The following is a 10,928-nucleotide window of genomic DNA, read 5'->3' on the forward strand; positions in this document are numbered from 1 at the left end:
ATGACACGAGGGTTAAGGGAAAGTATAACACATAAAAATCTCAAATTTGCCAGCTTTTTTCTCTTATTTCTGTCTTTTATGCTCTTGGCCAGTGCAATACCCAACTCCCAGCATGGATATTTTCATATTTATTAACATTAATATGTAAATTATGTCACCTAAAACTAATAGTGTTCTCATTTGTGATTCTTTTCACTTCATAACTTGTGTTGTTTAGTATTTAATTCCTCTCTGATTACACCTGATGTCCCTGCGTCACCTTCACTCTCATCCTCTGGGACATAAATGCCCCTTTATGATGCTTTTAACCTGATGCAAAGTCACATTACTCCTCCATCATAAAGCACATGATTCACACTCAGGAATATTTCCACCCATTTTCTCAGCGGCTCTGAACCTTGTTCCTCTCGCCGACGGTTGATTACAGCCTCGACAACCTACAAATTCATGCTTATTCAGTTCTTCCTCTGGTTGTAAGTCACAGGGGATAAAAGCGTCAGCGAAATGTGTGAAATGTATAAACGGTGCTCAGCATAAGAACCGGCAGATAAGGTGAGAGCCGCATCTGCTCACTCAGGAGCAAAGTGGATTGATGTGTGGGTGGTTTTCTCTACTGGCTTGTATTCATTTTATGGCTTTTTCTTTTCTTTTTCAGTGCCGTTTGGAAGCCCCACCCTGCAGTACTGCAGAGTTTTGTTCCTCCAAAGGGTGGAGCAGCAGCAGCAGAAGACACCTGCACAGCAACTGTGACATTTCAAATTTCCATTTAATGCAACCAGATGAGGTAAAACTTGGCTGAATGTGGAATTGTAGACTGAATGTCTGGCTTTGACCCTGGTGTCGTCCTGTGGGTCAGAATTGACCCAGTTTAAGGTTTGAAAATGTGGACAAAAAAATTATTTTCACAGTGAAACTTCTGATGTCCACATTTTCAACATTTTTGGGAAATCTTTGAACATTTTTTGGTGGAAAAAAAGAAATTTTAGAAAAGTTTCTTAATAACATTCACAAAAAAAATCAACCAAAATCCAGGGTTAGGGTTAGGTTGATTTTTTTTTGTGAATGTTCTTAAAGAAAATCTTAGAAGTTTTACTGATATATATGGAATCACTTTAGATATTTTTTTGAAATTTTTTTGGAAGATTTTTACTCATTTTTTGAAAATATTTACAAGAATTTTCTTGCCAAATTTGGGGGATTTAAAAAAAAAAAACTATTAAGGGAAACTTTTAAGGAATTATTGGAATTTTCTTCCTGAAGGTTTTGCAAATTTTCAGAAATTTTGGGGATTTTTTTTTTGCTGAATTTTTGGATTTTTTTCAGACAAGGAAACAATATTTTTTGGTGCCCATAAATGAGGAAACAGGAGGGTTAAAAAGTCCATACATGCACAGTATCTTCCAGGAGATTGCAAATATGAAAGTGTTGTGCAACATCTGCTCGAGGACATTTCAGTTTTTGCATATTTTACTGTCAGAAAAATAATTTTATTGCCTTGTACAGTTTACAATTTGAAGCAGGTTTATTAAATCACCCTGGAAACTTCATTTTTCATCCTCTGAGACAATAAAGCCACCGAGATATTCGCCTATCAAGCGTGAATTCACAGCTGCAGCAGCAGTGTTTCTCTGTGCTATCATCCATCTCGTATCCATTAACACACGTTTCAGATCTGCCACCACCTCGGTGAGATCATCTCGTAACTCTCCTCTCCATCACCTCTCCTTCCCTGTTGCTGTGTCTCTCGCCCGATGCTGTTTGTGCTTTGAGTTATGTAACTCTACAGCAGCAGCAGCATCAGCATCAGCATCAGCATCAGCATCAGCATCAGCATCAGCATCAGCATCAGCATCAGCATCAGCATCAGCATCAGCATCAGCATCAGCATCAGCAGAGAGGGAGGATACCATGAATGCACCACACCTACCAGAGACTGCAGTGCTCAGCAGAAAATACACCAGCACTGAACAAAACACGAGTGGGCGAGCCAGGGAAGGGGTGAATGAAGGAGATGGAGAGAGAGAGAGGAAAATATCAGCTCAGGGATAAATGGCAGAGTGGATGGAAGGATGAAGAGCAAGAAAGACAGACGAGGACAGATCTAGGAGATGTCTGAAAATTATATGAAAAGATCGAAAGACAAAGAAGGGACAGGGAGAGAAACGCAAGCAAGAAAAAGAATGGATTGAATGCAGGATGTGGATCTCCTGATGTGTTTCAATTAACCCTCCTGTTGTCCTCATTTACAGGCACCAAAAAATATCGTTTCCTTGTCTGAAAAAAATCCAAACATTCAGCAAAATAAAATCCCCAAATTTCAGAAAATTTGCAAAACCTTCAGAAAGAAAATTCCAATAATTCCTTAAAAGTTTTCCTTGAAATTTTTATTTTTAAAAAAATCCCCCAAATTTGGCAAGAAAATTCTTGTAAGTATTCTCAAAAAATTAGTAAAAATCTTCCAAAAAATCCTAAAAATATCTAGTGATTCCATATATATCAGTAAAACTTCTAATATTTTCTTTAAGAACATTCATATAAAAATCTTTTTTTGTGTGAATGTTCTTAAGAAACATTTTTAACATTTCTTTTTTTCCACCAAAAAATGTTTAAAGATTTCCCAAAAATGTTGAAAATGTGGACATCAGAAGTTTCACTGTGAATTTTTTCCCCCCCCACATTTTCAAACTTTAAAGTGGATCAATTCTGACCCACAGGACGACATCAGGGTTAAACACGTTTTCACATCAGATAAATCATAATACTGCATAGATATGAAAACACATCTCAGAAATTCTGTCAAAATTCTCTTTATTCCACAAAAGAATAAAGAGAAATGCCAATTTGTTTTCTCTCTAAACCCGGGGTGTCAAACATGCGGTCCGTGGGCCAAAAGTGGTCCTCCAGAGGGTCCAATCTGGCCCTCAAAGTGTAAAAATTCCAGAGAAGACATTAACTGCAGATTGTAAATATGTAAAACTATTAAAAAAATTATTTCCTGAAAAGCTGTTTCGATCATAAAGTAAAATACTAGATTTTTCATCGTTCTTTTGTCATTTTGGGTCTCAGTTTTGTAATATTTTATCTTGTTGTTTTTTTTTTGTTTGCCTTTTGTCGTTTCTCTCGTTTTTGTTTTGTCTCGTTTTCATCATTTTGTGTTTCCTTTTTGTCTCGCTTGTGTTTTTTGTCTTATTTTTGTCCCTTTGTGTTTCACTTTATTCATCGTTTTGTGTATCGTTTGTGTCGATTTGTGTAATTTTTTCTCAGTTGTGTTGTTTTGTGTAATTTTTGTGCCTTGTTTTTGTCATTTGTCAATTTCTTTGTCGCTTTGTAACATTTTTGTCAGTTTTTTGTTTAGTTTCATGTCGTTTGTCTCATTTTTTGTGATTTTGTGAGTCATTTTTGTAATATTTCGTCGTGTTTTTGTCTTTTTCTGTCCAAGTTTTGTTGTTTGTCTCATGTTATTGTCATTTTGTGTTTCCTTTTTGCCTCACTTGTGTTTTTTGTCTTATTTTTGTCATTTTGTGTTTTGCTTTATTCATTGTTTTGTGTGTCTTTTTTGTCTCACTTGTCTTGTTAGTCTACTTTTTTGTTGTTTTGTTTCTCGCTTTTGTCAATTACATTGTTGTTTGTGCCGCTTTGTGTAATTTTTTGTCTTGTTTTTGTCGTTTGTCCAATTTTTTGTCACTTTGTACCTTTTTTGTCGAATTTTTTGTCTGTTTTTTGTTTTGTTTCATGTCATTTGTCTCAAGCTTTTGTCATTTTATGCCTCATTTTTGTAATATTTTGTCTTTTTTGCTGTTTTTTTGTCTGACTTTTGTTGTTTTGTTTCTCGCTTTGTGTTTCCTTTTTGTCTTGCTTGTGTTTTTTGTCTTACTTTTGTCATTTTGTTTTGCTTTATTCATTGTTTTGAGGATTGTTTTTGTAGTTTCGCGGGTTTTTTGTCTTGCTTGTGCTGTTTGCCTGTTTTTTTTTATCGTTTTGTTTTCTCATTTTGTCATTTTTTGTCTCTTTTGTGTCATCTGTCATTTTTTGTTGCTTTTTAACTTTTGTCTCTTTTTTTGTTTCCTTTTTGTTTTGTTTCATGTCGTTTGTCTAATTTTTTGTGATTTTGTTTCTCGATTTTGTCGTTTTGTGTCTTGTTTTTGTTATATTTTGTCTTATTTTGATATTTTTTGTTTTTTTTTTATCTGACTTCATTTTGATCATAAAGTAAAATACTATATCATTCAGTTCCAGATGACTAAATGTTGTGTTCCTTTGTCGACACTCTGTGATCTGGAAGTTGTAATGTGGAAATGATAAACTGAGGCTGAATGTTGCTGAAATTTAATTTATTTTTCTTAAGAATTTTCAGGTTGTTCATAATGTTTTGAAAAAAATCCTTAAATGTGAATATTTTTGCTCTAAAACAATGGAAAAATGTGGAATTGTGGTTCTTTCTAGGTTATTATGCTGTGGTTTTACTGGTCCGGTCAACTGGAGATCAAATTGGGCAGAATGTGGAACCTGAACTAAGATGAGTTTGACTCTCCTGCTCTAGAGTATGCAGATACACGCTAAGACGTGTGGACAAAATAAAGAGCCCAGAGATTGCACATTTATGGATTTATAAGTTCATTTTAGGGCTATACTGGAATATATTTATATGTTCTAATGTTCAAAAACACATTATTTTTCTCATTCTGATCTTTGCTGCAGCACTTTTTCTCACCGTCTGTCAGAAATACTCAGTTTTAGCTCCTGTCTCTTTAAGGCCTCCATCCAACCAGTCTGCTCTGATTGGTCAGCTGACAGAAGCCAGGAAACACTGGTTAGTAGCACAGATCTCCAGTTCAAGTGAGGAAATAATCCTTAATCTTTGTTTGAGGGCCAGACTGACGAACCTGTGACACGCTGATGCGCTTCAAATTAGGTAAGGAGCAGTGTTTTCTGTGCTAGAAATGAACTCTGTTAGGTGTGTTTGCAGACATGAACATGCACAAAACAGCAGGTATATAACACACTGAGAGAACTGAGGAGCCAAAAAGAAGAATATTAACTATTTAATGCATTTAATGTGTGTCTCTGCTACCTGTGTTCTTTCCAAAATTACTTAAAATTTGTCCAAAATGACACAAAAATGTACAATACTGATGTAAAGCTTGTCCAGAATGACTCAAAAGTTGTTGTAAATGCTAAAAAAAAAAAATGCTCAGCATGCCAAGGAAATTTCAAAATGTGTCCAAAATTACTCAAAAACTGTACAAAATGTCAAAAATAATGTCCAGCAATAGCTTGGAACTCGCAGCCCTTTTACATACACAAAAAAGCTGCTTCATAAGACACTCAACAGGCTCTTTAAGAATCTTCCAAACACAGTAAAGCCAGTTTTATAGCATACTTTCCACACCTGGGACTACATAAGGGCCCATGTGATGTATATTTTGTCATGCATGAGGCTCTATGTGACGCAGGGATGAGAATTTTCCGCGGATCCGCGGAATTCCGAGTTTTTTTCCGCCGAAAGTATAGTTTTTGTGAATCGTGTAAATCCGTTGAGAAAATTGTAGGGGGGTAGGGGCAGAGCCGTAGCTTTCCATTAGGCAAGGCAGGCAATTGCTTGGGGCCCCAGGGAACCCTTGCTACGGCACTGGGTAGGGGTAGGCAAGCGGCCGGCCGGCCGACGCGTCGCGAGCCGAGGCTTGTGATGGCCATCCCGCCGCCGACATCTTTCGGCAACGCGCATTGCAAAATCAGATACAGCTGTGAGAATGGAAATCGGCATTGCTATCTGTAAACATCACTCGCTGTTTATGTTAATGACAACATCCGCCTATTTTCGGGGGGGGGGGGGGCTTCGGGGCTTCGGCAGACATTTTCAGAGTTTTTTTCCATTTGTCATTCTCATCCCTGGTGACGACCACACTACAATAATGAGCAGAATTCTCCAAGCAGACTCCCACAGAATGGAAAACTAATACATTAGTACCAACAACCATGCATCTATGATGTTTGCAGCAGTCTGTGGCTGCATCTTCAATTTAATTTATTCGAGACTTGATGCCCACTGTGACTCTAATGCTGCAATACCCACAGATATCAGCTGTTGTTGCTGGCTAGTTAAAATTGCTAGTTAAAGTTGCAGCAAATTTACAAAGAATGATTGCCGCATTTGGGAACAAAATAGCCCTATAGCTGCTGTGTTTATCCAAAATCAAGCTGAAATCTGAAATTCTGGTCATGTACATGACTATTCCGTGTGATATAAATTTTAGTCAGGATGATTCTGTGGACGTCTGAATGGTTGTGAGCATGCAGACTGTCTGCACAGCGACTGAACTGACAGCTGCTTAAAACTAACGTTTGTTATGAGAGGTGATCCTCCATCATCCACACCTTTAGAATTGAGCACATCAGAGCCGGAATTGAACGAGTCGCTTCAGGACTTTGGTGGTGATTTAATTTGTACATGATTCCTATCAACGGCGCCCAGTGGGAAGCTCTAAACTCTCCAGATATCTTGTGCTGTGTCCAACCACTGTAACCAGCAGCTGTATTCTGCAAAAAAAAAGTGTAAAATTGCAGCCTTTCAAAAACACCCACAGAGCCCTGATTGTCATTCTCTATTCAGTATGAAGGCCATTGCACCCCACCAAGATGTATTTACTGCAGTGTGAATAGAACCACATGTGCATCAACTTTGATCATGCAGAAACCATGATGTGGCCTTTAGTCAGTACAGTCTGCTGGTGAAGGAATCAACAAAAAGCTAATAAACTGACCATTAGCAAAGGTTGTTTTATCAAACAAAAGCAAACATAAAGTACTGTAGAGTTTTTTCTTCTTTTACTCACAATAACCCACATTTTTAGGAGCACACGCTTGGACTTGGGACATTTTTAGAAAACAAAAAGCATTTTTTTTTAACACATTTGTTTGTCTTATTGAACTAATGATTCACCCCGTAGAGATTTACATTCATTTTGATGTAAAGTGCTCTCACAATTTAGGGATGTCCGATATTTTTGCCAATAACTGATATGCCGCTATTGTCCAACTCTCAATTTCCAATTCCAATATTAACCGATACCGACAGATACAATTTGTTATTTTCTATATAATGTTTGGTATATTGCTGGAAAAAACTTCATAAAGCTGTTTAGAGCAAATCATACAACGGAGAAAAATAATGGATTTCACAATTTATCTCAAAACTTTTATAGTCAAAATGACATAATTCTGTAATATGAGGTGAAAAAAGGAAGAGAGATATTGGGAGTTGGTTGGGGATGGAGGGAAACGTGAAGATGGGTGGAGGATGAGTGATGAAATGTGGATTTAAACATATGCAAAGAGGAAAAAAAAGGCAGAGAGACGTAGAGAACGGCCAGGAGGAAGGAGAGACGGAGGGAGCGATGAAGGACGAAATGGAGAGTGAGTGGAAACGAGGCAGAGCGTGGGGATAAAGGGACGGAGATAAATAATTAAATGACCCTGTTTGGCTGGAGGAGAGAGCAGGAATGGAGGGATGAGGAAGAGGAAGAGGAGGAACAGAAGGCTGCTCGTGGCTCGTATGGCGAACACACACACACACACACACACACACACACACACACACACACACACACTAGAACACACACATTAGGACACACACAAACGCAGGCAGTAGATCAGTCTCACACATATGTAGCGCTGCGTCCACACATGTAGTTTCAGCTCGTAATTATAACGAGTGCTGTGACACACATACTTAGCGTCCACCCACACATCACACAGGGTGCTGAGGATGCAGATATCAAACGCACACACACACAAAAACCAGACAATAATCAAGATCACACAAACACAGACTCAGCCATTTTCCAAGAAATCAGAGCATTAACGGATGTATTTTTCTTCCAGTATTAAAAGAGCAGTAAAAGACACATTAGCAGAGCAGTAAAGACTCTGACAGAACTGATTGCGTACATCAACAAACACAGTCTGACATCCACTTAGCAAGAAACAGATGAAGTAAAATCATAAACACGCACTCAACAGCAATGAAAATGTCTCACACACACAATTGATCACTTTAATTCCACGGAGAGTCACTGCGACCCTGAGCTCGATTGGCTTAAACCTGACCTGAAGCTGAGTCACCTAATGTTTAATGATGCACTTTCCACACACATCTGTGCATTGATTAGCTAAGAATGCACAATATTGGATTTTTGCTGAAATTCAATATACCAATATCATTCTGTCTGATTTCTGGTATATTTGTATGACTTCTACCTAAATCAAATCTCTCCTGTAGTTGAATTAACACATTATTAAGCCTATTTTTAGTAAGCCAGGTGCACAGATGCACATATTCACTGGGCAAAATATACGAAACACGTCACATTTGCCTTTATTGGCCAGTATCACAATGCAGCCATAATATTAGCTGAATTAGATAGATAGATGCAGCTGCTGTATATGAATTCCAAACCATCGTTTTCATCCAAATGTACCACAAATTTGAACCAAATTTCAATAAAATTAGCAAAAAAAAACCCTGTTTCCATTGTTTACTGAGATGCAACAGCGAGTAGCATTAATTCACCAGCTTCATTAAACCACAATTCATGAAATGTGCAAGTTCTGTTTCATCTGTCATCTTTTATCCACCTGTTTTTTTTTTTGCATTTAGTTTTTTGAATATTAATATGAATATTAATATAAAATGTTCGCAACAAAATTAAATTTTTTTTTGTAGTGCTGTCAAATGATGAATTTTTTAAAAAATCAGATTAATCACAGGGTTGCTGTGGATTAATTTTGATTAATCGTGACTACGTATTATTCTTTTTTCATCAAAATTAATCGCGTTTCATTTTGCATGAGCAAACAGACAACAAAAAAGAAGAAAAAAATTATTTTTATACATATATATATATATACACACACATATATACACATATATAGGGCTGTCAAAATTAACAGGATCATGCGGAGTAATCCATCATCATGATGTTAACGCAATTAACCCATCTGCAGCACAGAATGACTCAAAATCCCTTTTGTGGTGTCTTGATCTTAAAATGGTGTTTTATAAAACATTTAGGGTCCTAACCTTAAAATGTAAATTGATCAGGTAAATTTGTTTTCTATATAATAATTTACATCGGTCAGATAAATTTATATGATATAATTTGTAGGATATTTTGAGTCATTCTGCATTGCAAATGGGTTAATTGCATTAAAATGTTTAATCAGATTAGTCATGATGATGGATTAATCCACAGTAATGTGTTAATTTTGATGGCCCTACATTTTTGCAAAATATTGATTTTTAAAAAAAAATTGTTTAATAAATTGACATAAAAACTGTAAAATAATTGGATTAAACACACATATTGACTGCGACCTAACGCACAGATTTACTATATATATTAATCAAAACAACACCAAAAAACATATATTCCTGTGTGTGGCAGCAATTTATCATGCACTGAAAAATACACTAATTTCACTGCAAATCATAATGACAATATAGATATTCTGTATTCAGAGTAAATATTATCCTATATATCATCCTGCTGCCAGAACACACATAAACAAACACGTACACACAACACCTACACACTGCATCATGTGTTTCTCTGACAAACACACACTCAAACAACACATCCCTGCCCCACCATCAAACACAAGCACACACTTGAACTCAGCCGTAATTGACTGCAGGATCCCATCTCACACACACACACACACACACACACACACACACACACACACATGCACACGCACACACACAATATTTCTGCAGCTGAGACCCACATGAACAAACACACATACACTTGACTGCCATTTTGCAAGAAATCGGAAGAAATGCATGCAGTAAATCACACAAACACACACACACACACACACACACACACACACACACACACACACACGCATATTCTTCATGTCCTAACTGAATGCTCACACACACGTACAATATTTCTGCAGCCACACAAACAAACCATTCCTCCACAAAATTGCACTACGCACACACATTTCTGTGCCTGTCACACACACAACGCTGCTGCTGCCAAAATACACACATACACACACATCATTTCCTTCCCCCTTTCACACCTTCACGCACACACACACATTTTTGACAGCCACATTCGCACACACACACACACACATACAGTAACACCTACAACATATGCAAACAAATGCACACACTTGTATGAATCCCTGTCTCCTCTCTCACACACATGAAAACCATTTTTCAAAAATGCATGAAGCACACACACACACACACACACACACACACACACACACACACACACACACACATACAAGCAGCATCCCTCCCTCAACCTCCAGGCAACACACAGATCAATGATGCAAAAACACGAAAGCTTGTTGAGCAGACGAACAGAGGAAGATGATTTCCTGCCTTTACCTGCCGCCTGTGTGTGTGTGTCCTGCCTTCCACAGCCACCGAGAAAATACTGGAGAGGCAGAGCGCCGGGAGAGAGAGGGAGAGGAAAACAGGAAGGGAGGAGGAGGGGTGAGAGATGTGTGACAGAGGGGGGAGGGGAGATGACTCAGAGGGAGATGGAGGGAGGAAGAGGAGGGCTAATTAAAACGGAGGAGATGGACGGAGGGGTGGGATGAAGAGATAAGGACGGGGTGCAGAGGCTCGCTGCCCGACGGAGACAGGAAGCAGAAATAGATGAGGGGAGGACCGGCTTCTCCATTTGCGTCTCCCAGTGATTCTGTGGTGCTGCAGTGGGGTTCAGTGGATGTATATTCAGTTACATAATGCATCCTCCTCCAACACACACTCATACATGAGGACGCTCGCTGTCTGGGTGTTTGCTCATGTTGTGGCGACGTCTGCTGATACCGTCACATTTTGGGGGATCCGACTCGCTTTTGAAATCCCGTTCGTTCACTTTTAGGGTGACTTAAGTTTAGAT

The 10,928-nt window shown here is 38.1% G+C and overlaps 1 protein-coding gene across 1 annotated transcript in view; it reads right to left on the reverse strand.

The window, feature by feature from the left end:
• The window catches only part of eno2 (enolase 2), a 45,541-nt gene extending 34,878 nt beyond the window's left edge, over nt 1–10,663 (reverse strand). Inside the window, exon 1 of the mRNA XM_055017774.1 lies at nt 10,409–10,663. The gene's annotated coding sequence lies outside the window, so the exon portion shown is untranslated. The remainder of the gene's footprint in view (nt 1–10,408) is intronic.
• Between the last annotated feature and the right edge of the window lie 265 nt (nt 10,664–10,928).

This window comes from Amphiprion ocellaris, chromosome 15, assembly GCF_022539595.1.
Source record: "Amphiprion ocellaris isolate individual 3 ecotype Okinawa chromosome 15, ASM2253959v1, whole genome shotgun sequence".
Taxonomy (NCBI): domain Eukaryota; kingdom Metazoa; phylum Chordata; class Actinopteri; family Pomacentridae; genus Amphiprion; species Amphiprion ocellaris.